The 26,653-nt window shown below is 44.0% G+C and overlaps 1 protein-coding gene across 1 annotated transcript in view; it reads left to right on the top strand.

The window, feature by feature from the left end:
• The first annotated feature begins 1,769 nt into the window (after positions 1 to 1,769).
• The window catches only part of METTL15 (methyltransferase 15, mitochondrial 12S rRNA N4-cytidine), a 392,224-nt gene continuing 367,340 nt past the window's right edge, over positions 1,770 to 26,653 (top strand). The window contains exon 1 of the mRNA XM_068259918.1: positions 1,770 to 1,860. The gene's annotated coding sequence lies outside the window, so the exon portion shown is untranslated. The remainder of the gene's footprint in view (positions 1,861 to 26,653) is intronic.

The following is a 26,653-nucleotide window of genomic DNA, read 5'->3' as shown; positions in this document are numbered from 1 at the left end:
AATGATTTCACAAACCCACCTCGGGTTCTCTTTAAGATTTCCTTTAACACTTGGCTGCGGGCAGCTCAATCTCTTTTAACTTTCGATTCCGAGTAGCTACGCACTCGTAACTACTTGGTATGATCATCACTACTCTTCATAGGTAAGTATCTGTTTTTTTTTTTTAAATTACTACACATTTGCTTTAAAGTGAATTTTAACTGAGACTTAAAAAAAAGTTTCACTTTCCTGGGGCTTCTCCCAGCCTCCTGTAGACTTCCTGTGCCTGCGTCATCGCTCATCAGGGTTGCCACCTCATCCCTTTAAATACCGGTACATATGAATTATACATGCCTTTTGGCTAGTTAGATGCAGTTTAGGCACTGATTATGTGTGCGGAGCCCCAGAACCTGTATAACTTATGTGTTGTTATTAAACCCCCTCCCCACGCCTAACGCTGAGAGGGTGGCAGCCCCAGGACCGCCTAACGCCGAAAGGCGTCAAGTCCTGGGCAGGGTTTTGCAGATCACGCGCATCTCCGCTTGAATGGCGGAGTTCCCGATCTGTCATCAGTCTCCCCACTAGAAGACTGTTAGACGGTGAAACGCAACGCTGTATTGGGGGTAGCTGTGTTACTCGGCTATCCCCCGGAGAGGCACAGAGAGCGATTATCTCTCAAAGGCTGATGCCTATGAGAGCTGATCGCTGGGATTGGCTGGTGGAGGTTACCGGTATTTATTAATAAAAATAAATACAAAAATAGGCAAATTTAAAAACAAAAAACAACAACAAATAATTAAAAAATAAACAAAAATTCCAGCAGCGATCTGAGCCCACCAACAGAAAGCTCTTTTGGTGGTCACAAATGGGGGGGATTTCATTTGTGTGCTCAGAGACTAGAAAGGTTTTATACATACCTGAGGCTTCCTCCAGCCCCAGGCGCATGGATCGCTACCACACCGCCCCTCCTCAGCCTTCTGCATCGCTGGTACCGGTCCCGAAACTTAGGTCAGTCTGCACAAGAGAAGTGCGCTCTCTACGTATCTCTCCAGCAGTTTTATGTATAAAAGTATCTGGTTACCGGCGGAGCTTGCCATGGCTGCGCAGTCCGCATAGACGCGAGTGCAGCTGCGCAGCTCTAGGGCTCCTCCCGCCCGTCCTCGCTACAGGCTGTCTCCTGTGTGTGGATCGGGGGGAGGTCCTAGAGCTGCGCAGCCGCACTCGCATTTGTGTGGACTGCGCAGCCGCGGCAAGCATGTTACTGGTGGAAAGAGAGCCCGACCCGGGCGGTGGGGTCGGGAGCCGAGGGGGGGGGGGTGCGATAACAGTGAGGGGACCCGGCGGAAGTAAACAGAGGGCGCGGATGGCGTCTTCCGTGGAGTCAAAATAGGCACAGGACAGGTACTTAACTTTTTTTAAACAAGTCCTTTAAATATAGCATTGTAAAAGGGCAATACAATTTGAAAAATGTGGAGAGGCATAAAACGGCAATTTTTTGGGTGTGTGTTCCATTTCTCATAAGAAAACTTGCTGTAATGGATGACAACTTTATGGACCCTCTGGGGTCAATGCCATGTTATAGTCAACTTTTCTGATTATCGCTAATACCTATATGACTATAGCGAATAGAAGGCTAGTTCTGAGTCACTCATCTCTAGTTTATTAAATAATCATGCATAGCGAGGCAGTAAGCAGCAGACGATCAGGAATGAGTAACTTTGTAATCCTGACATCAGAGAGCAGCAAGCAGAGGGAACTGGAGGCTCAGCAGACTGTTGTGAAGGGTTTGCAGAGCAGTGTGCGCCTGTAGCAGTTCCACCACGTGTCTGACACTTCCTGTTCTACAGTTCCCCCTGTGTGCAGATCTGTCAATGTGATCCAGTAAGTGTATGTTCCTTCTGTGTTGTGGTGGTTAGTGCTGTGTCTGGTCCCGTTTGTGCACAGATCTATCACTACTGCAGTACTCAGAGGTTGGCTGAGAATCAGAATGTTATTAGAAGCAAACAATTATTCTGTTTATTATACTTTATCTAGTGTCAGATCTGCTAGTAATGAGAAAATTCTGCAGCTTTCCACTAATTTATAAGAGAATGAAATAGAACTATTGAAAGCCCCATGGTGCTTTTTAAAGCAGGTTTGTAATCAGGATAAAAAAATAAAATAGCTCAATGGAGGAAGTCTCTGGATGGTTCAGAGGCTTCCCTGGTCTCCCTACTCCCCTCCTGCACTGTGCTGGGACCCTTTAAGCAATCTCCTCTGTGTAAGAGCATGGCCACACTGTGCAGAAACTCTGTTTTTTGTTCTCTGTGCATCAGCTTCGTGTTACTGCACAGGTGTCTGCACAGTGCAGCCATGCTCGTAAATGGAGGGTGGCGCGATCGAGAAGGTAAAGAGGTTACTGTCCAGCAGCGTAGGGGGTGCGGAGTGTCCAGAACCGTTCCCCTACTGATGTAACTTTTCTTTATAGGCTATGTTCTTAGTGGCCAGTGTAGTGGGTTCTCTTTCACTACGGAAGCACAACTATGGAACAGAACAGGAGGTGCCGCACGTTATGCTCGTGTTGCGTCGGCTACGTACTGTTAATGTGCACGTTTAGTGGTAACGCACTGCATTAGGATGCCATGCAGTGCATTATAAATCCACAACCAGTTATACCGCAACGCTTCCACCAGACTGTGAACGTCGTATAGGTGGTGCATTGCAGTGCGGTAAGCTGTGTTACACTACACGCACCAGTGCTAATGTGGTCTTAAACCTACAGGTGTGCTTTAAAGTGAATCCGAGCAGGAATGTTTTGATACAAAAAAAACAAAACTGGGAGACTATCCGGATCTGGTAGCCTCAATTACCGCTGCTCGGCACTGCTCGCTGCAAGCTCTGCTCTGTGTGTTTCATCACAGAGCTTTGTGCAGGGAGGCGGGGGAGAGGCAGAGCTGCCCAATCAGAGCATAGGAAAGAGGTGCTAGGAACACCCTCAGTGGGTGTTTTGCAGGAGTGTCTCTCCTGCAAGGGATGCACCTTCCCCAGTTAGATGCTGACAAGCTGCTGAGGGTGACAGCACAGTGAGGGGGTCAGGTACACTTTAAGGGTCCTTTCACATTGAATTAGTTTCACTTTTTCCCCAGGGTTTTGAGCTGGATGCAGGGTCATTGTTAAATCCTTAATTTATTTTCACTATTACCTTGAGGGCCCTTTCACACTGGGGTAGTGCAGTATTCTTACTTGCACCCCGGGCAATGAAAGTCTATGGAGAACTATCTTACCGTGCGGCCCGGAAGTCATGTTAGTCTATGGCAGTGTGTGGATTTTAAAACAATTACCGATGTGGTGCTCATGTGCAGAATCGTATTTTTACAATACGCTTCCTTCATTTCCACATACCCAACAGAAGGAGTGTGCGTCACTTGCTTGGCTGGTTTCCAGACGCGGTGTTCCCTGAAGGCCTGTGTCTGGCGGAGCGATGCAGTGCAGTGGAAGCGACGCACTGCATCGCTAACGCTGTGAAACCAGCCCTGATATCATTATTTTTTTAATGATTTCACTATTTGACCATACGGTGTGTCACAGAATGGTGTAACCCCCCTCATATTTACTTGTGAGATACTCAGCCTCTCTGGGATGCTGTGTTTATACAGTACTGTACAGAAAAATAAAGCGATCAGTGCTCAAAGTGTGTTTAAAATGGGGTATTTTATTGTAAGTCACGGTATACTGTGGAGGATGAACCTAGCTAGGTTCAAAGGCCTAGCTAGATTGACCGCTCCCAGTCATTACATGCAACCAACTCACATGCACACTAGCTGACCAGCAATAGTTTGAGCTGAAAATCCATTATTGAGAAGATGCATAATTGCAGTGTATAAATGTGTGGCATGAAATATGGACTTATGCATGAAAAATATATATAAATACTTAAAGTGAACCAGAGACGCAGCTTCCGCATGTATTTTACCATATAAATCAGTGGGGACATTAGAGAAAACACCTACCTTACTCTCTGTGTCATTCTTCACTGTTTAGTTTCCTTCTTATCAGCCCTGATAAAATCCCGGACTGAGCATTCAGTCTGGGTTTGCTCAGGAATTTTTATAGCCGAGTCTGTCTTCTCTGGTGTCTGTTCAAGCCCAAGCCTGCCCCCTTGTGGCTCTGCTCAGGAATCATTATAGCTGAGTCATTATAGCAAAGCCAGACTGAATGCTCAGTCGGGGATTTTATCAGGGCTGATAAGAAGCATGCTAAACAGTGAAGAATGAAACATAGAGCAGGGTAGGTGTTTTCTCTAATGTCCCCACTGATCTATAGGGTAAAATACATGCAGATGCTTAGTCTCTGGTTCACTTTAAATAAGTAAGAAATAAAAATAAACTAATAATACCTTCATGACCAACTTACCCTCCCCAAAAGGCTAGTGGAGGGTCAACCTAAAGCAAGAGGCAGGATTTGGAATCCTGCCTCCCAAGCAGATTCCTCAAAAGGAAACATGGCCAGCTGCCATGTTAATCTTTCAATTCCCGTCATACAGACAACACTTTGGGTCCTGGGAGCATAGTCTTTTTTTTCAGCTAGGACTCCTAAACAAAGAACATTTTCTCTTAGATTTCCACAAAAACTGGACCCAGAGGCTTACCCGAATTTAGTATTAATTTTCCTCACTTTTCTCCTCTTTTATTTCAATGCTGTTTGTTAAAATGTTTATTTTCTTACTTATAACATTTTTATATTATAATCTGTAACCTATTTTAAATAGGTTGTGTTAACCCTTTGTACCCTTCCGTATCTCAGGTTAGATAGCATGTTCTTTTCCCCAAATAGAAATGTTGGTGGCAGTTTACTGTTTAATTGTCATTTTATGCGTGTGTACACTCCTCCTGAAAAAAAAAACCTTATGCCTTTTGGGCAGCATCGTGGCTAAGTGGATAGCTCTCTTGCCTTGCAGTGCTGAGTCCCTGGTTCTAATCCCAGCCAGGGCACTATCTGTACTATTGCCCAGTTCACACCTCAAAACCTCTAGCAGATCCGCAAAACACTAGAGGTTTTTGAAGCAGATTTCAGAGCAATTCTAGGCATGTTTAGAGAGGTTTTCTAAACATGACTAGCATTTTTTGGAGCGTTTTTGTGTAGCAGATTACACAAATTGTTACAGTAAAGCTTTTACTGAACAGTTTCTGTAACAAAAACGATTGGAAAACGGCTCTGATCTAGCGTTTTTCAGAGCTGTTTTCCACTTTCTTACACTTTCAGGCCCCATTCACACAAAAATGCAAAACGCCGGCGATTTTTGCCGGTGTTTTGCAGGAGTGATTTTTCCCCGATACACGCGGAAAAATCACTGAACGCTGCAGCGATTTTGTCGTGATTGCATTTAGCACTTCTATAGCACTGAAACGCAATCGCCGGGAAATCGCCTGAAAATGGTGCAGGCGACGCGTTTGCGCTTCGCGTTTTTGCCCGTTAAATCGCCCAAGTAAGAATGGGCCCATAGGGTTTCATTACGCTAGCGCTTTTAAAAAGCGCTAGCGTTTGAGCGTTTTGCCGAAATCGCGACAAAACGCTCTAGTGTGAATAGGGCCTAACATTGAGGCTGAAACGCCTGAGTAATCTAAAAATTCTGCAGCCCCTGAGTTTGCGTTTGTGGAAAAAACGACACACTCTGGTGTGCACCATCCCATTCACTTTCATTAGCCAAGCGGTTTCCCCCCTGCAAGCGTTTTAAAAACTGCTCCAGAACCGCTCTGGTGTGCACCAGCCCTTAGTTTGTATGTTCTCCCCATGTCTGTGTAGGACATAAGATAGACATAGACATATTACTATGGTAGGGATTCGATTGCGAGCTCTGTGAGGGACAGTTAGTAACAAGACTATGTACTGTGTAAAGTGCTGCAGAAGATGTCAGCACTATACAAATACTAAATAATAAGAATGATGCCATTGGAAACATGGTGGTAGCATTGTTATGGTTTGAGCCTGTGTGTCAGCGTTTTGGTTGAAGCCTGTTTTGCAGCATTTGGACCTGGGCGGCTTGCCATCATTAAAGCCAACCTAAACTCTTGCACTGGAGACAAGGGAAACACAGAGAAATCCACCCTATGTGTGTTTGCAGAGAACAGCCTGTCTAATTCTCCCTTATCTGCAAGTAAATGCAAGTGTAAATTAGGGCTGTCAACTCCATCTGAACGGTGATGACTGTGCCTAGGTTCTGTGCTAATATGTAAACACAGGCTTCCTGTGCTCCCAGGAAACCAGGAAGTAAACGCTGCAGGAATTATAGAGTTAGAGTTTTATAAGCTGTAACAAAGAAATGTTCTTCTTTAAAAGTTATTTTGCTGTTGCTTATGCTTTAGAGCAGAGAGGAAGTTCTGAGTTTAGGTCACCTTTAAAGGGAAGTTTCAAGAGATCTGCATGTGAACTGAATTTGAAGAGACCGGGTCATATGGCAAGACAATGATCTCAACATCCAAGTTGTTCTAGGAAGGAATAATTAAATAAGAATAACGTGTTCTGAAATGGTCAAAGTCTTGACCTCAGTCCAATTGAAATATTGTGTAAAGACCAAAAGCCAGCAGTTCACGTAAGGAGAAACCACCAGCTGAAGCTGTTTTGTATGAAGGATTGGGCTAAAATTCCTGGAGTTGATGTGTTGGGCTGATCAACAGTTACAGTGCTTGTGGAGAGGCCCCATGCAATTTTTAAGTGGGTGGGGTGACTATGGTTTGTATGTAGTTATACCCCGGATTGCAGTTGTGGCTGCATACACCAAAGACTTAGCCATGCAGGGTGTCTGTGTCTACAGTGCATCCGGAAAAAGTTTACTTGAGGTCTTGGCAAATGTATTAAAAAGAAATCACAGCCTTGACTCAACACTTTGTTGTTGCTCCTTTGGCAGCAATTACAGCCTCAAGTCTTTTTGAATATGATGCCAAAAGCTTGGCACTCCTATTCTTAGCCAGTTTGGCCCATTTCTCTTTGCAGCACCTTTCAAGCTCCATCAGGTTGGATGGGAAGCATCGGTGCATAGTCGATTTAAGATCTCTCCAGAGATGTTGAATTTCTTTGGCTTCATGCTTGGCATGTGCTCTGACATGAACTTGTGGGACCTTTTATAGCCTTTCCAAGTCATGCCCAAACAATTGAATTTACCACAGATCTCCAGTTAAGCTGCTGAAACATCTCGAGGATTATCAGGGGAAGAAGGATGCACCTGAGCTAAATTTTGAGCTTCATGGCAAAGGCTGTGAATACCCCAATTACCGGTTTTCCATGACTCTAATATGTAGATGTTTGTACAGATGCATTGTAAAAGGAAGTATGGCTGGGCAATCTCCATACAAGTCATAGATAGTTCATTTGTCCAAAACGCCTAAGCTGGTCTGGCACAATTAAAGAGACACTGAAGCGAAAAAAAAATTATGATATTATGATTTTTATGTGTAGTAGAGCTAAGAAATAAAACATTAAGATCAGATACATCAGTCTAATTGTTTCCAGTACAGGAAGAGTTAAGAAACTCCAGTTGTTATCTCTATGCAAACAAGCCATTAACTCTCCGACTTATGCTGGGAATACACGTTTAGTTTTTGCCTTCGTTTAAACCTTCGTTTCGATTGTGCCTTTTGTCCTTTTCGATCCCGAAATAATCGATCGTACGGTTAATATTACCACCCACGGTTTCGTTTTTTTTTTTCCGATTCTGATGGTTTCGTTTTTCCAATGATCAAAGGCTGCAGAGAAACGAAATGTAGTACAGGGACGGACGGCATAAACGAATATATAATCGATGTGAACAGCCATCAGGCCTACCAATGGCTCGATTAGATGGATAAAGAGAGATAATATCAAACATGTTCGATCACTAGTCTTTCGTTTTTGGGGTCTATTAATCGAAACTATAATGAGATTATGACTATTTTCACATACGTTTTCAACACTCGATTCGTTTACCGAACGAATCGAAGGCTAAAACGAAGGCAAAAACGAAATGTGTATTCCCAGCATAAGGGCTGGTTCAGACGGACGCTTGTGCAGCGTTTACCGCCAGCGTTCAGGGCTTGGCGTTAAACGCTCCTATTCAAGTGAATGGGAGCGTTTGTACCAAGCTTTTACGCGCGTTTACACGAACGCGGCGTTCGGGTCCCGATTTTCACTGGCGTTCAAGGAGCCCCTGGAAGCTACATGTTGCTTCCAGGGGCGGTTAACCGCGACGGGTAATGTCCCCCTAGGGGAAGAAAAACCGCGAACGCAACGCGAACGCTGCTGAAAGCCCGAACACATTGCCACCGCGATGCCTCCAAACGTCCGTCTGAACCAGCCCTAAGTCGTGGAGAGGGCTGTTATCTGACTTTTATTATCTCAACTGTAAGTGAACTGTTTACTTTTTCTCTGCTAGGGGAGAGGTCATTACTTCACAGACTGCTCTGAAAGACTCATTTTGAATGCTGAGTGTTGTGTAATCTGCACATATTATAGAATGATGCAATGTTAGAAAAAACACTATATACATGAAAATAAAAGTATGAGAATATTTTCTTTGGTGCTAATCTTCTAGTAATTATTCATAGTACACAACCAATTCACTATATCATATTTTTTTTCCGCTTCAGTGTCTCTTTAATGTGCACACACTGGGCATAGGAATTTTTGGAATAAACTATTTGCTGTTGTGGTTATACCACAATGCTTATGATATAACCTTACATAGTTACATAGTTACATAGTTATTTTGGTTGAAAAAAGACATACGTCCATCGAGTTCAACCAGTATAAAGTACAACACCAGCCTGCTCCCTCACATATCCCTGTTGATCCAGAGGAAGGCGAAAAAACCCTTACAAGGCATGGTCCAATTAGCCCCTAAAGGGAAAAATTCCTTCCCGACTCCAGATGGCAATCAGATAAAATCCCTGGATCAACATCATTAGGCATTACCTAGTAATTGTATCCATGGATGTCTTTCAACTCAAGGAAAGCATCTAAGCCCCCTTTAAATGCAGGTATAGAGTTTGCCATAACGACTTCCTGTGGCAATGCATTCCACATCTTAATCACTCTTACTGTAAAGAACCCTTTCCTAAATAAATGGCTAAAACGTTTTTCCTCCATGCGCAGATCATGTCCTCTAGTCCTTTGAGAAGGCCTAGGGACAAAAAGCTCATCCGCCAAGGTATTATATTGCCCTCTGATGTATTTATACATGTTAATTAGATCCCCTCTAAGGCGTCTTTTCTCTAGACTAAATAAACCCAGTTTATCTAACCTTTCTCGATAAGTGAGACCTTCCATCCCACGCATCAATTTTGTTGCTCGTCTCTGCACCTGCTCTAAAACTGCAATATCTTTTTTGTAATGTGGTGCCCAGAACTGAATTCCATATTCCAGATGTGGCCTTACTAGAGAGTTAAACAGGGGCAATATTATGCTAGCATCTCGAGTTTTTATTTCCCTTTTAATGCATCCCAAAATTTTGTTAGCTTTAGCTGCAGCTGCTTGGCATAGAGTACGATTATTTAACTTGTTGTCAATGAGTACTCCTAAGTCCTTCTCCAAGTTTGATGTCCCCAACTGTATCCCATTTATTTTGTATGGTGCTAGACCATTAGTACGTCCAAAATGCATGACCTTACATTTGTCAACATTGAATTTCATCTGCCATGTATGTGCCCATATAGCCATCCTATCCAGATCCTGTTGCAATATGACACTATCTTCCTGAGAGTTAATGATTCTGCACAATTTTGTATCATCTGCAAAAATAGCAACATTGCTCACTACTGCATCTACTAGGTCATTAATAAATAAATTGAAGAGCACTGGACCCAGAACAGACCCCTGTGGAACCCCACTGCTAACGGTCTCCCATTTTGAGTATGATCCATTGACCACAACTCTTTGCTTTCTGTCCATTAGCCAGTTCCCTATCCATGAACACAGACTCTTCCCCAGTCCTTGCATCCTCAACTTTTGCACCAGACTTTTGTGGGGAACAGTGTCGAAGGCCTTTGCAAAGTCCAAGTATATCACATCTACAGCATTCCCAATATCCATATTAGCATTCACTACCTCATAAAAGCTGAGCATGTTAGTCAAACAGGACCTGTCTTTAGTAAACCCATGTTGATGCTGAGAAATAAGATTATTTTCTACTATGAAGTCATGTATAGTATCTCTTAGTAACCCCTCAAATAGTTTGCATACAACTGATGTTAAACTTACAGGTCTATAATTTCCTGGATCAGATTTTTTGCCCTTCTTAAATAATGGGAAAACGTGGGCTGTACGCCAATCCACTGGGACTCTGCCAGTTGCAAGAGAGTCACAAAAGATAAGATAAAGGGGTTTATCTATAACTGAACTTAATTCCCTTAGGACCCGAGGATGCATGCCATCCGGGCCAGGTGCCTTGTCTATTTTTAATTTATTTAGTCTTGCCTTCACTTCTTCCTGCGTTAAGTATTTAATATTACAGTTAGAAGATTGAGACTCTTCCGCCTCTGTAGTTTGCAACAGTGCTGTTTCTTTTGTGAAGACAGAAGCAAAGAAAGCATTTAATAACTCTGCCTTACCTTGGTCATCCACCATTGAGTTCCCATCCTCATAGGAGTCCTATACAGTCAACCTTTCTTTTTTTAGAGTTAATGTACTTGTAAAACTTTTTTGGGTTAGATTTGATATCCTTAGCGATTTGTTTTTCAGCTTCAATCTTTGCCTGCCTAATTTCTTTTTTACAATTTTTATTGCACTCCTTATAATTGCTTAGTGCAGCCTCTGTCCCCTCCTGTTTTAAGACCTTATAGGCATTCTTTTTCCTCTTCATTTTATCTTTAACCTTTCTATTCATCCATAGAGGCCTTTTTTTATTCCTAGACATTTTGTTTCCATATGGGATATACATACTACAGTATTGATTGAGTATAAGTTTAAAAGCTTGCCATTTCCCTTCAGTGTCTTCTCCTTGTAGTACATTATCCCAGTTCACCAAACTTAGTGCCTGCCTAATTTGAGTGAACTTTGCTTTTCTAAAGTTCATAGTTTTAGTGGTCCCGCTGCCCCGTGGCCTATCAGTCACCAGCTCAAACGTTATCATGTTGTGATCACTATTTCCCAAATGTTCTTGAACCTGCACATTTGATACATTATCTGGTCTATTAGAAATGATCAGATCCAGTAACGCATTCCCCCTAGTTGGTTCAGTTACCATTTGAGTCAAGTAATTGTCCTGTAGTGCTGCCAGAAATCTGCTGCTTTTACCAGAATGGGTAGCCTCAATACTCCAGTCAATGTCTGGAAAGTTGAAGTCGCCCATAATTATGACCTCATTTTTACCTGCAGCTTTTTCAATCTGCTGTAGTAATCGCAGTTCTGCAGCTTCATTAATAAGAGGTGGCCTGTAGCATACCCCAATAAGCAATTGGCAACTTTTATTTCCACCATGAATATTTACCCAAACGGACTCCACATCTTCGCAATCTTCCTCCATCTCATCGTTGAGGACAGCTGTAAGAGAATTCCTTGATTGTACAATTCTAAAACATGCACAAACACATTTTTCTTTACTTTTTATTTTACTATTTAACAATTAGTATCAATGTGTACAGTTTGTTTAGAAAACATAATATTGGACAGTTGAGATTATATGGCGTATGGCTGGGTGAAGAAAACAGCTAGTACATAACTTCCTTTAGTCTACATACTCCAGATGACTTTACCCTCCCACGGTGTTCTTGTGATTCTCATCTTGAGCTGCATTGCCTAGGCAAAGTCACAATCGTAAATTCAAGGCCACTTCTTGATAATGGAATCAAACTGGTTATTGGAAAAAGAACTGAAAAAGTGGCCTTGAAGCACATCTGAATGACATAAATTGAGGCAATGATGGTATAGTACGTGATCAGAGGATACATTCAGTAAAAACTGCATAACACACCCACGCACATATATCTCTTCAGAGATATTTCCACGCAGGAGAAAGTGCTACCAAGAATACTGCCAAGAGTGTTAAGAGCTTTCTCCTTCTCAGGAGAAAGCTCCTCCCTTTTGATTTTTCATATCTCCCTATTGATTATTTGATGAGACTGATGACTTAATTGACAAGCAGAAAAGCTCAGCAGCTTATTTCTCTTTGCTCTCAGTTTCACTTGGGGCCCGTTTACACTTGAGGCCCTTTTGGACTTTTTTAAGCGCTGATGATTTTTCAAAAGCGCCCTAAAAGCGGCTACACCATGCTTTCCTATGGTGTAGTTCAGATTGGGACGTTTTCAGGGCATTTTGCCCTGAATATAAAGTATGGCAAGAACGGATCAAAGAGTTCTTTTCCGGATCAAAGAGTTCATTTCCTTGCGTCAGAGAGTGAATTAAAAAAACGCTCTGGAAAAGCACTTAGAAGAGTGTTTTTAACAAAAACGCATCGCCCACCCAAGCGCCGGGAAAGGAAAAAAAATGCCTGAAACTGCCAACGCAAACGGACACGCTATCAGAACGCAGTGGGAATGAGGCCTTACAACTAGCACAATCTGTGGAAGTGTAGATTTTCAGTTTATTATGTACCTCATGCGCATATTTTCATTTTATATCACCTCAGGATCGTTTTAATACAATCCAGGATGGATTGCTGTAATGGAGATAGGTGGTATTTTCAGCTGTCCTACTTTGTCTGTCGTGCTTGTTGTCACGGAGTCCTGGCAAGAGGTTGGGTCAAGTTGGGCCAAATATCATTGTCGAGTCTCTGCACCATTCCAGAGGTCTGGTAGCATTCAGATAGTTTTGGGGCAGGTCTTTAGTCATATCTAAAATTTACATTTCTTAGTAAGCAGCCTTACCACTTATTCATACTATATTGTTTCACTCCAATTTTAAAATACTGCTGATAATGGCGTCATCTTTATATAGAGTCATACTACTTGTCATAGCAGGATGAGTTGGCAGCGCCTCCCAAGACAGGGTCCATCTGAATGGCTAACAGCATAGGTGTGCAGAGCCTTATTAAAGACTGAATACACATCTTGCATTAAAATCAGATGCACCAAATTAACATTAAGGGAGGATGTTAGCTTCCAAAAACACTTTTCATGCAGAGTGTTAGGCACTGGACCCCTCCACCGGAACAAGGCCACCCTTCCTGAAGGGACTCCTGTCACGCCCCCTAGTGGCCGGACCACTCAATACCTTCCAATTATATTTCAACCTACAGGCTGTCCAACCTCGTGGGTGCAATCAATGCACTGAAATTGCTGGAATTGGGCAGCAGACAGGCTAGGAGGGAGCGTGCGAGCGGCACAAACACTTTACTACACAATATTTCAGGTACAAGGCTGCCACCATGCCTTTTATCTGGGAAAAGGCTGCAAATAAAAATGGTTAAACACTCTGCTGTGGCTAAACAATACAATTCAGGGTAGTGAATCTGCAGAAAGGCTAAAATTCTTTCTGTGGTGCTTAGAGCAGGTATGTAGCTGAATAAAATGACTTTAAAGTATTTTATTATAAATGCAATATAAATAATTAATATATACAGAAAATTATTAAAAGTAACAATTCTAGAGAAAGAATAGCCCAGCTGAAATAAAAGGTAAAAAAAACCAAAAGAAAATGAATACTTAAAGGACAACCAAGGTGACGTGACATGATGAGATAGACGTGTATGTACAGTACCAAGCACATACATGACTAAGCAGTGCTCCTTTTTTTTCTGTCTCTGCCCGAAAAAGTTAAACATCAGGTATGCACGTGACCGTTTATGCCTGGGTCGGACTGGGTCAGACTACAGTGTGACTCTCAATGATAAGTAAGTAAAAACTTTCCTGTCAGTAAATGGCTTCTGAGAGCAGGAAAGAGATAAAAAGGATCAATATTTCATAGATTTGAGCCCTAGCATACTTCAATGAAGGTGTCATTGAGCAGAGACAATGAAACAGTAAAAACTAGATTTAAATATTAAAATTAAAACTGGGGGATATTTTAAGAAGTCATTTTTGGTTTAGAACTTTGAATGCCAGTAGGCAGATCTTAAAATGTATTCTCTATTTTACTGGCAAGCAGTGAAGAGTTTTTAGTACTGACTCCTGGGGTGCATTGGCTAGGAGTCTGAGTGCTGCATTCTGTACTACTGTAGTTATAAGGGGTGCAGAACTTTATGCAGGCATCCAATGAGTAAGGCATTGCAGTAGTCCAAGCGGGAGGATACAAATGCATGTTTGCTTTATTCTCGCTACATTTCTCAGGTGGAAAAATGAGGATTTGACGACAGCCAATACCTGCTGTCTGAGTGTTAGCTTTCCATCCATGATCACCCCCAGGTTTTGCACAGAGTGGTTATACTGCACGGTATCTTCCCCAATTGCTAGTTTTAAGTGGGGAGACTTTTGGACTTTATCCATCATGCGTGGACCGCTTACCACCAACACCTCTGTGTTGTCAGAGTTCAGCCTCAACCAGCTGGTGTTCTTCCAGTTTTGTAATTCCACTAGACAGGCATTGATGGATGCTGATGGGTCTTGGGTGCCAGGCTTGAAGAACACAAACAGTTGAGTATTGTCTGTGTAACAATGGTATTTTAGGCCATAGTTCTGGACTATTTCGCCCACTGGAAGCCTGTAGTTAATTGTATGTGTAATACAAATCGTATTTGGAATGCTCTTGGTTTCTCACATTATTGTTTACATTGTAACAGGTTACAGTTTGACTCTCTGACAAGTACATAGCAGCCATGTCAGTGTGGCGTAAAACCTGGTCTATTTAGCTGCTAATAGAAATGGTGGTTATGGATTCAGCGCTGCAAACGTCCATCCTGTATTGCCCAGCATGACCTCTGACCTAAGATAAGCTGACCATTGGCATTCGTGAATCAGGGGTTTTGTTAATGAGTATGGGATCACTATCAGGGAGACCACCATAGCCTGATCATTCACAAGGCAACCTAGGAAAGTGCCTAGAGCCTAATAGGTGTCCAGTTCCCTGGCTGGCACCTCCTCTGATCCCTTTTACTACCTCGCCTCACCAGAAAAGTCATGTGATAGATGTGAAGAGCCAAATCTGCTATGTTGCCTAGCGCAGTGTTTCTCAACTCGGTCCTCAAGTACCCCCAACAGTGCATGTTTTGCAGAAAACCAAAGAGCTAGTTAATCAGCTCTGCTGAGACACTAATAACCTCACCTGTGAATGTTTGTGGTTTTCTGCAAAACATGCACTGTTGGGGGTACTTGAGGACCGAGTTGAGAAACACTGGCCTAGCGCACCATTTAACCTTAACTCATCTCTAGTCACCATGACAAACTCCATCCCTATTGGCCAGCTGACTTTAAGTTAGGCGTCATGCTGGGCAATGAGGCATGCAAGTTCACCGCTGGTGACCTGATGCCGCAACACACATTCCTAATTCGTAACAAAAAGAAATAATTTGCTTTTAACTTGAGAGCAGTCACTTTCTATCGGCAATGTTTTCACAGCCAGATAAAAGTGTTTTGTCTTTATTTACTTTGCAGGAATGCTATTAATTTTTTTACCACCTCATAGGCACAGTTAACAGACCTGTTTATTTAAACACTTGCTGTGCAAAAAATATTAGAAAGGTACCCCAAGGGAGCTATTTGTAAAAATAGTACTAGAAGTACCTATCTTTATCTCATCATATTTCATTTCAGTTCAGGTATGCTTTAATTCCCGCCAAACAGTAACACTACCTGAAGATTAAACTCCAGTCATGCTGGGCTTCGCTGTCAGTAGATTCCAGTGCTGTTAGTTTGCAAGGCATGACTCCCATTTGCCAGAGTAAATTGCATTTTCTTTCACGCTTGTATCTGATACCTATATTATATCTAATAAACAGCAGCAATATAAAATAATGACTTATGAATCATGCATTCCAGTCTGCCAAAGAATGTGAATTATTCATGTCCGGTCATATGTTTTATATATAATTAAAAGCTGTGACTTGGCTTTTCTGTGGGATACCGAATCTTAGCAACAGAAATTCTACTGGCTGTCTTAGGTGAAAGTTAAAGCCCTCCTCTGGCCACATATCTAAACAACTTTTTTCCAAGCAGAACCATGGATATTGTTTCCAGATTTGTATCTAAGGAAGCTTCTCCAGCTAAAAATATCCCTTTTTAAAAATGTTCTTAGTTGACCTGCAGGGGCAGAGCTGAAGGAGTTAACAGCAGGTGTTCTTGTTGGGGCTGCAGCTGCTTGGCTGTACATCACCATTACATGCAGGCAGGATACAGGCCCAACTCTGAAAGGACTGGAGCCTGAGGTTGTTGAAATTGATGCTGCAGGAAACAGCTGGTGCAGGAAACCCCGATCTGGTACCTTAGTGAGTCATTCCTATTACAGGGTTGATTAATACAGTTTATTTAAGGAATTATCTCACCTTACTAACTCATGGTTTATCTCGTACACACACCTGACATAAGTTGGCTGAGACGTTTTATAACGACCGCCTCAGTCGACAATCAGGTGTGTGTACGGAGCCCAATGACCCCCAACGCCCAACCGCGAGCGATTTGCCGGACGGATCTACCCAATCAAAGCGACGTTAATCCCCCTGCCGAACCCATTGTTCGAACCATTCCCTCGCCTGTCACGCATGCGTATAGCAACACTGCGCATCGTCAGTGCTTTTACAAATTATAAGGTTTAGGAGTCTTTAATGAATTTTCATTTTGTAAGGAGTGTTTTCTTGGCACATGTGAAAAATGTTAGAATTGGCAATTTGGTAGCGAGGGCTTAGCAAAAAAGCTAAATTAAAAATCATGAATAAGTGTGTAAAACTATTTTTCCTACTTATTGTAGCTACTTTTTACATACGGTAAGTATTTTCCTAAGCTTATGAACTGCTCTGAAAGATCACTGATTGTGCCCATGCGTGGCAAAAAATTGTCAACAGCGCTTTCACTGACCTCCCCAGAGGTCCTATTTTGCCTCAGGAAGTCTTGTGTCCACCTACTGATGACTAAGGAGGAAATATACCTAAGGCTGTGCTGTCCACTAGGAAGTGTACTTGTGACTGTAGAGTTGCAAGGAACTCTATAGATAAAGTGGATTTCCTGGGGTACTCATCAGCTAGCAGTACACTTTCTTCTTAAAGTTAATGGGAATAGAAAAAAAAAACAAAAACAAAAAAAAACCCCAAAACAAAACAGATACTTAAGGAAAGGGAAGACTCTGGGTCCTATAGAGCCTTCCCACTTCTCTCCCGGATCCCTTGTTCCAGCGTCTGGCTCCCCCGGTAAAAGCATTCAAGCAAATTGGTCAAATACTGCTTTCAGCCACTGAAGGAGGATTTGGAAGTCTTTGGGAGCCTGAAGTGCTTGCGCAGACGCAGTATGGAGCCACTTGTCTTCAGGAGCACTCGGGCTCCCGAAGACTTCTGAAGCCTCCTTCTGCAGCAGAAAGCAGTACATGACCAATTTAGTTGAAGGCTTCTCCCGGGGAGCCAGCGCTGGAACAAGGGATCTGTGAGTGGAGTGGGAAGGCTCTATAGGACCCAGAGCCTTCCCTCTCCTTAGGTATCTGGTTATTTATTTTATTTTTGTAAGCGGTTCCCATTCAATGTAATGGTTTTCAGGTGGTTGAGCATGGTTGCAGAGTAACGGAACATTAGCAAGATAAGTAAATCCAGTGTCGGGCTCTTCCTGTATTTGAGCAGCTGGTTTATCAATATGATCATCTAAGTTTTATTGGCCTCAATTCACTAGGCATCAAAATATTGGTGTAATGATCCGCTCAGCTGCCTGCGCAGGCAAGCAGTTTTTTGACCACTGTTCAGGTCTGCATTCTGCAGGTCTCTGGAAGAGAGACTTTTTGTCAGTTTTGCAGCTTGCTGCTGCTGAGGAATTTGCATACGTTTGTCATGCAAATTGCCTAGCCACATCCTTTGTAGGCTTGCTATATATATACCATGTGATATTACAGACCTTGGCTGGTCATAACGGTTTGTTAACACACTCCTGGAGTGTCAGCCTTCTCTGTTTGATTGTTTAAGATTAGCTTAGAGTAATTCTTGGGACTGCGCTAGGCATCCTTGTTAGGTGCAGTCAGGACTGTATATCTGTTTGCCTTGTTCTGTCTGGGAGTGTAGGCCGGAGCAGCGGTTGCTACCGGTAACTCCTTCTGTCTTGCGATTGTCCTGTCGCCGGCGGCGGTCGGCAGGAAATCATTTTGTCTGTCTGGATCGCACTCGCCCTAGCGTTAGAGGCGGTGGATTCTTGTGGTCTGTATCTTGGAGCTAACCTTAGCTACGGTCGCTTCTGGTTACTCCTTCTGTCTGTTGTGTGCTTGGATCACACTGCTCTGACGGAAGAGCAGTGGATCTTTCTCGTACTTGGTTCGCACTGGCTCTGACAGTAAGAGCAGTGGTTCCTGTATGACTCATTCCTGTTGTTCATTTGTATGTCTGTATGTCCACGCCTGCTGGTGCCTGCGGTAAGGCAACCGTATAGCAAGCGTGTCTGTCTTGGGTTAGTTAGTTAGGCGTGCTTGTCTCTGTTGTGCTTAACACGTGGCGACCACGCAGAAAACGCGTTCGCTGTTGCGAATGAGTGCGGTGTTCGCGTTTAGTTAGCGTTTGTTATTTTCCTTATCTTCTCATTGTATGCTTTGCTGTGCCTTTGCTACTCTCGTGCTCTGCCTTGCTGTAGCCGTGTGTCACCTCTGGCAATCGCCGCTCTCGCGATTGCGTTCCTACTTCATTTCTGCTGTTGTGTGTGCACTGTCGCGGGTTGGCGACTAGATTGGGGCACATACATACATACATTCTATCCCTGTGCGCATTCTCTTTCGCAATCGCTTCTCTTGCGATTGCGTTCTTACTTGGTTTCCTTTGTTGTGTGTCCACCGTCGCAGGTTGGCGGCTAGATTGGTGGACATACATACATTCCTCATCTGTGCTTATTCGGTCTTGTGTCACTGTTAGCAATCGCCATCTCTGGCGATTGTCTTCTCACCTGATCTTCATGGTTGTGTGTTCATCGTCGCGGGGTGGCGACTAGATTGATGAATACAAACATACCCTCTGTCGCTTTGATCTCTCTCTTTCAGGGCTATCTTGCCCTGCATTTCTTCCCTTCATACAATTCCTGTCTGGCGTCTGTGGCAGGGCAAAAGAGCTGTTCCTCTGCACTCCACAGCTCCACCTGCCGACAGGAATTTCCCTCTACAGGTGCGTTGCACCTTTTGCTGCATTCCCTAAAATTATACGCTTGTGGAGGATTTCCGCAGTGTCAGCGCACGTCCTGTGCGCTGATCACGGAGAGAATTCCACAATCGTTACAATTGGTAATCCAGAACATTCAGTAAAACTAATGAAGGGCTGGTGCATACCTAGAGCACTTCTGAGGGCTTTTAAAATCGCTAACACTTTGAAATGCGCTTGGCTAATGTGTTTGCATGGACTTGAGCACACCAGTTCGATGTGATTTTTTTTCCCAAACGCAAACGCGGGTTCTGCAGCATTTTGGAGGCGACAATGCATCAATGTAAAGTATAGGAAATGTGGAGAATCGCTCTAAAAAGCGCTGAACAAAGCAATTTTTTTGAAAGCATTTTTTTTTTTGGTCAAAATTGTTCACTTCCATATCAAAGTTAACAAGAACTACAAAATCACTACAACCAAACGCTCCAAAATCTCTAGGCATAAATAGGCAATCGCTAGGCACATGCCCAGAATTACTACTGCAAATCACTAGAACCAGGGCCATCAAACCACCCCCACTCCACTCACCGGCAGCCACTCAGCTGTTCCTGTGACAGGGCAGCTAGATGATTTTTTTGAGGCTGCAGAGAGGCCAGGACTGGAGCAGTGGGTGGCTCACCTGTGTTAAGGCCAGCTGTATGGTAGCGGTGCAAGGAGGCCAGGACTGGAGTGGTGGCTGGGCTCTCCCATTTGCAGCTAGCAATGCGGCAGAGCTGCAAGGAGGCCAGGACTGGAGCGGTAGCCTGGCTCTCTCTGTTGCAGCCCACGTGTGGAGCGATGCTGTTCGACCTCCCAAGTGGCAGAGGCGGTAGCTTGACCATATATAGTGTCCTTGGCAGCGGCGGTGATTGCAGATAGCCCGTCCTGCACAGTGAGGAGGAGACACCATCCACATCAGAGGTCCGACGTAGAGCTGGATGGTGTCGCTTGCTGGGTTCTCTGCTGGCCTCGTAGTTCCCATCAGATGTGGAGAGGAAAGGCCGGAGCCGCTGCAGGAGCAGGGACACGTGGCTGGGATCAGCTGGTGTGCCGGAATCAGACCGCGTGGTAAGGCGCTGGAACACGAACGCTGCCCATCGGTGCATTGTAAGAGGAGGCCGCAATGGGGAGGCAATCACTTGCGGAGGATCCGCTAGAGGGAAAAATAAGTGCTGCGAGCCGGCTAGGGATTGTCATGTCCGGGTGGCCGTGATGTCCAGGTGGGCACCAGCAGGCCAGGTGCACTCTTCACTTCCTGTTTCTGTCTGGCGCCCACCCCCACACTTCCGCCGCTTGAGGAAGCTGCATCACCCTTCGTCATAGGTGGGACGGCCTTGATTAGAACAATCATTAGGCGTTTGCGATTACACCTTTTGGTGTGCACTAGGCCTAATTCAGTAAAAAATACTGTACTTTTTTTCTCTTGTAATGCAGTTAATTTTTTTAATATACAGAACCTCTCAATAGTGAGTACACCTGTCACATATATTTTATATCTTTTCACGGGCGACACTGTAAATATGACACTTAGATACAATGTAAAGTGGTTAGTGTACAGCTTGTATAACAGTGTGACTCTGCTGTCCCATCAAAATAACAATAACTCAACACACAGCTATTAAAGCGGACCTAAACTCTTAGAGGACAACTGAAGTGCGCGGTATATGGAGGCTGACATGTTTTTTTTCCATTTAAGCAATACTTGTTCTCTGGCAGCCCTGCTGGTCTATTTTGCTACAGTAGTGTTTGATTCACACCAAAAACAAGCATGCAGCTAACAAGCATGCTAGTCAGATTTGTCAAAAATGCCTGACCTGCTGCATGCTTGTTTAGTCTATGGCTAAAAGAGTCTATGGCTAAAAGAGTCAGAAGATGCCAGGCAACTGGTACTGCTTAACCTCTCTGACAGTATGATTATTTCTGGATGTTAGGGTCTTTTTAAAATGGTTCAGACCCTAAAATCAGGAAAAAAAATCATGCCTTCACAGTCATCTCTGCAGCAGCCCCTGCTCTCACTTACCTCCATGTTCTCCAGCGCTGCAGTTTTACCTCCATCCTTAGGGTGGCGCGGTAATTCTGGTGAGATCGATAACCGCAATCTCACCAGTGATTCAGAGCTCTAGAAGGACAGGAAGGAGAATGGCTACCGATGCCTGGATTCCCCGGGAGGTGTGTAAAAGCACCCACTGCATGCTCTACTCTGCATTGAGCTCCCGGCGGCTAGCCCGAGCTACACTCGGGATTATCGCCAGGGAGGTTAAAGGATCGGCACTCGATTCCCTAGGGCGACATCGCTAGGCCATGCTGCACAGACGCAAGTCGGCTATGTATCCGATGACTCGCTGTGTTGCTTTGCGGATTGAGCAAAAAAGTGAGGATCGTGCGTGACGTCACGTGACGAGAGGAGGAGCGGCATGCACAATACCAACCGCACTATGCCTTCTTATTTTTATTGCAGGAGGGAGTGTGGTCCGGACTTCCAGGTTGCCAGACCATACCTAGTAGTCTGGGGCAAAAAAGGATCCATCCATGGATTTTAGACAGCGAAAATAGGTATTTAGATTTTTTCTTTCTTTTAAACTTTTGCTATTGTAAGTTTACAGAGTAGGAGTTGCTCCTAAATAAGTTTTAGTATTTTGTAAAATTCAGCTTTTAAAGTACAGTTTTTAATATCTAGCAGTATAGTGACACACGAGAAAAATGACCGCTTCTATACAGTGTTTAATACTGTAATGTAGGTAGAGTAGTTTTCTGTGGTTTGTTACAAATTGCTCCTTCGTATGAGAACAACTTGTATCATAGCCGTACATATCCTTTAATTCATTTTTAAAGGTCATGCATAGCTTGTCAGAATGTACACAGCTTTGTATTAAGAGGCGAGCTTTATTATTGGATCTCTGGCTCCAGGAAGATGTAAATAGACTGTTGAAGTGCAAATAACCAGTGATGCCGCAAATGTGGGCCTTTGCTTGACATTCTCGGTTCCTTCGCATGTACCAACTAAGATAGAAAAGTGTACGTTACACAGCGAGAGAATTATTGCCTAACCTCCAAGGGTTAACGGTAATTATCTCTTATTGCTAGATTCTTATTTGGCTTTAAAATAAAAATCTGCATATCCCCTAGCTACGTATCCTCCAATGAAAGAGAAGGATGACTCACGGTCTACTGTTAAATCCTCACTGTAAATGTATAATTGAATTTCTGCTCTTAACTTTTCTTTGGTAACTTAATTTATTAGCACATCTTCATGTTAACCTGTTCATTATCTGATTCAGTGATCTGCATCTTATTTTTTATATTACAATAAGGTGATAATATACAAGAAACAACAGCAAATGATCCGCTTATGTAAAGAAAAACATAAGGTACCTACAACTGGACACTATTGTGTTGTTGTTGAAGGCATTTCATCACTTTTACAGCTGGTTCACTTGAATGGGTGACAGGTTCACTGCATGTCAACCACCGAAACTGGTAAAAAGGGAAATAATGGCACCACCATGTACGTCAATGATAAAATCTGCAATTAGTGGCAGTGAGTGGATTAACCGTAACCGTTATTTTATCTGATTAGGGAGATAAGGGTTAGGTACCACTGGAGGGGGGTTAAGGGCAGGGGTGTAACTAGAAATCAATGGGCCCCCTGCAAAACTTTGGATGCCCCCCCCCCGAAACAAAAAATGGAAAGGCAGGCCAAGCAGGATATTAAAAAATAAACTTACAGCGTAGGTAGCCAGGTATAGGTTCCCCCAGTATAGCAAGGTATAGGTGCCCCCAGTATAGGTAGCCAGTTATAGGTGGCCCCAGTATGAGTGGCCAGCTATAGGTGCCCCAGTATAGGTAGTCAGTATAGGTAGCCAACTATAGGTGCCCCCAGTATAGGTAGCCAGCTATAGGAGCTCCCAGGATAGATAGCAAATTATAAATGCCCCCAAATATAGGTAGCCAGCTATGGGTGCCCCCAGTATAGCCAGGTATAGATTCTCCCAGTATAGCCAGTTATAGGTGCCTCCAGTAAAGGTAGCCAGCTATAGGTGCCCACAGTACAGATAGCCAGTTATAGGTGCTCCCAGTATAGATAGCCAGGTATAGGTGCCCCCCAGTTATACATGATAGCCAGTTATAGGTGCTACCAGTATAGGTAGCCAGCTATAGGTGTGCCCAGTATAGATACACAGTTATAGGTGCCCCAAGTATAGATAAACAACTTTAGGGCTTTAGGTGCCCCTGGTATAGATAGCCAGCTATATGTGCCCCAGGATTATGAGGGGGGAGCAGTGGGCAAACACAGCAGCGGAGAGAGGGGGGGGGGGCAGACTCCCCCCCACCACCTAGGGCTCCCCCTTCAGCGCTTCCCCCTCCAGAAATGGCAGCAACTGGCTCACCTCTTGCCCCTAAAAACGTCCTTTGCACTAAGCACCTTATATAGTAGGTCATACTCCTACCTTTGCACTTTAGTTCTCTTGGTTGTAACTATGTGAAGACCGGCACCAACCAGTAGCATTTATACTCTTTATTGGATAAAAAGACACATAGACATATCAACACAACGTTTCGGAGGAAGCGCCTCCTTTTTCGAGCTAATGTCAGTGTTCCTCCAAAACGTTGTGTTGATATGTCTGTGTCTTTTTATACAATAAAGAGCATAAATACTACTGGATGGTGCCAGTCTTTATTTTCTACTGAGGAACACTGGAGCCAGGAGTGCTGCCTGACTCGATGACCGTGGCACATTATTTGTTTTAACTACAAGAGTGCTGTCCACCAGTACTTTTCTATTGGTTGTATCTATGTTTATATAGTATATTGATTTTTTATAGTTGCTGTACTTTACCACATTATATCATTATTACACAGTGCCACATACACTGCCCATAGACGGTGGTTTATCCTGACCCTTGATCAGGTCCTTCATAATATTATGTACTTGGACAGTGTGGCACAGACATATATTGGTGATTTGATCAGTAAATACCACAGACATTGTGTACAGATGATTATACTGTATATGTATGTTTTCTGACAATTGTTCAGAACTGTCCTAATATTTACTTGGACAGGGTGGTAATAATGTCTATTGATGCATTGTCAATGTATTATGTTCTGGTGCCACATACACTGCCCATAAATGGCTAAAATTCACCTGACCTGGTGTACAAGACCGTTGTGTGATATATACGGTACTTGAACAATGTGGCACTTTTTTTTGTGGATCATTGAGGGATGAGATATGGGAGTATCCAGTGACTGTGCCTTGTTTTTAATTGATTTTATTGTTTCTTGTTTCTTTTAATAAAATATTTGTATGGCATGTATTTTTGGCTATTGCAGTGGTCATTTTCTTTTCTTTTGCTTGTGCTAATAATTAATATACAAGTCGTTTGACTTACTTCCCCCATGTGGCACCCCTTAAATAAATAGATGGTGGGGTACCCGTTTATGCTTTTTTTTCATTTGAATTTGAGACCTAAAACAACCCTGGTTGGGCCCCAGAGCCGCGGGCCCCCCTCAGGCTTCTCTCCCTAAGGCCTCCCGCGGCTACAACCATTGTGGTGGTGATTGTTATGCCCCTTGTTAAGGGTTAGGCACCACTGGGGGAGGGGTTAAGGGTTAGGAATCGGTAGAGGAGGGGTTAGGCATTGTTAGGGGGAGGGCCAAGTGTAAGTTTACTGATATTCTACCAGCTGTAATATTCAGCACCTCTGTTCCAGGTGCAGTTCTTTTCTGATCCTTTTCAGCATGAAATATTGCAGGAATCGCCCATGAGCCCCTTCCCCGACAGCTGTACCCCTAAACTTTTATGTTCCAAAGCCCCCCCCCCCCCCCCCTTCCCTTCTCGTGCACTTTAGCTGCCATTGTCTGCGCTGCTGCCATGCTTATACTTCTATAGTTGCGCCCCTTTGTGGTTGCTGGCATTATAGCACATGGGGGCGCCTGTGTGGCGTCCTACACGCACCCAACATGCTGAATCTCGGTGGTCATGTGGGGCCGAATGTGGAAGTACGGGGAGGGTGACAACGTGAGCAGAGTGGCAGGTAAAGTACTACTGCCCAGGCATCGGGGGGCATAAAACATTGGTGGGAACATCGATTATCGCTGCGCACCTCATTGAGCATGTTGGCACAAGATTTTGCAGCTTTTCCGATCAATAATACATGGTCGCATTGTCAATAGGGCATGCTCTTGGCCGCCAAGTCATTGACATATGGGCACCTTTATAATAATAGTGATGATACTGTATATGTTGGGTACATTTCTGCATTTCTGTACTAAAGTGGAGTAATCCTTTGAAACCCGAAGACATCTATGGAGTGTATCTAATTTCCATTTCTACACAATGGGCTGCTCTGTTTACACTTCATAACTGCGCTAAAAAGTCCGTACTGGTGCTAGTTTAATCCTTTCTGTACAAGCAGTCTCTGACCCCTTAAGGACCAAAGACTATGGGTACCTCAAAATGGTCTCTGACCCCTTAAGGACCAAAGACTACGGGTACCTCAAAATGGGGCTTACCGACATATCGCTGCACAGACCCACCAGTCATGCTGCTCTTCCATCGCCGCAGGCCTCTCTCTCTGCCGTCGCTATGATGGCAGAGCTCTGTGCGCCAGTCAGGAGCCGATGTCATTGGCTCCTGACCATGTCATCCATGTAAGCCAGTGGGATTGGCTCACAGTGATCATGGGGTCAGGAGCCAATGAAGTCAGACTCATAGAGCTCTGCCATCACACTGACGGCAGGGCGAGTGGGTAGAGTGCTAGGGGCAGAGCGGAGGGACTGCGCGGCGGCGATGTTGAAATCTACGTCCTGTCAGAGCCACACAGCCACCAGCAGGACGTAGATTACAACTAGCATGGTCCAGAAATGGTTAAAGTTGGCACACACAAACTAGCAACGTGGCACAAACTACATTACCTGGCAAAAAGAAATGACAAGTGTAACGATTGCGGAACTTTCGCCGTGATCAGCGCACAACGCGTGCGCTGACACGGCGGAAATCCTACACAAGCGTATAATTTGCAGGAACCCAGCAAAAGGTGCTACGCACCCGTAGAGGGAAAATTCCTGTCGGCAGATGGCGCTGGGGAGTGCAGAGGAACCAAACCTCTGTACCTCCACAAATGCCAGACAGGAATTGTACAAAACGCAGAACGCAATCGCAAGAGAGGCGATTGCGAATGAGAATGAGCAAAGGGACAGGTTGTATGTGTGTGTGCCAATCCAGTCGCCACCCCGCAACCACACACACACAACAGCAGATATGAAATAGGAACGCGATCGCGAGAGGTGCAATCGCCAGACGAGACACAAGGCAGATCAGAACAGAATACGAGGTTAGCAAAGGCACAGCAAATAATACAATGAGGAGATACGGAAAATAACAAATGCTAGCTAACCGCGAACACCGCACTCATTTGCAACAGTGCACGCGGATATGCGCGGTCTCCACGTGATAAGCACAATAGAGACAAGCACGCCTAACTAACCATTAACAGACAAACATGAAACAGA

This window comes from Hyperolius riggenbachi, chromosome 11 (assembly GCF_040937935.1).
Source record: "Hyperolius riggenbachi isolate aHypRig1 chromosome 11, aHypRig1.pri, whole genome shotgun sequence".
Classification (NCBI taxonomy): Eukaryota; Metazoa; Chordata; class Amphibia; order Anura; family Hyperoliidae; genus Hyperolius; species Hyperolius riggenbachi.
The sequence above is the reverse complement of the archived record's forward strand: the minus strand, read 5'-3'. Positions and strand labels throughout refer to the sequence as shown.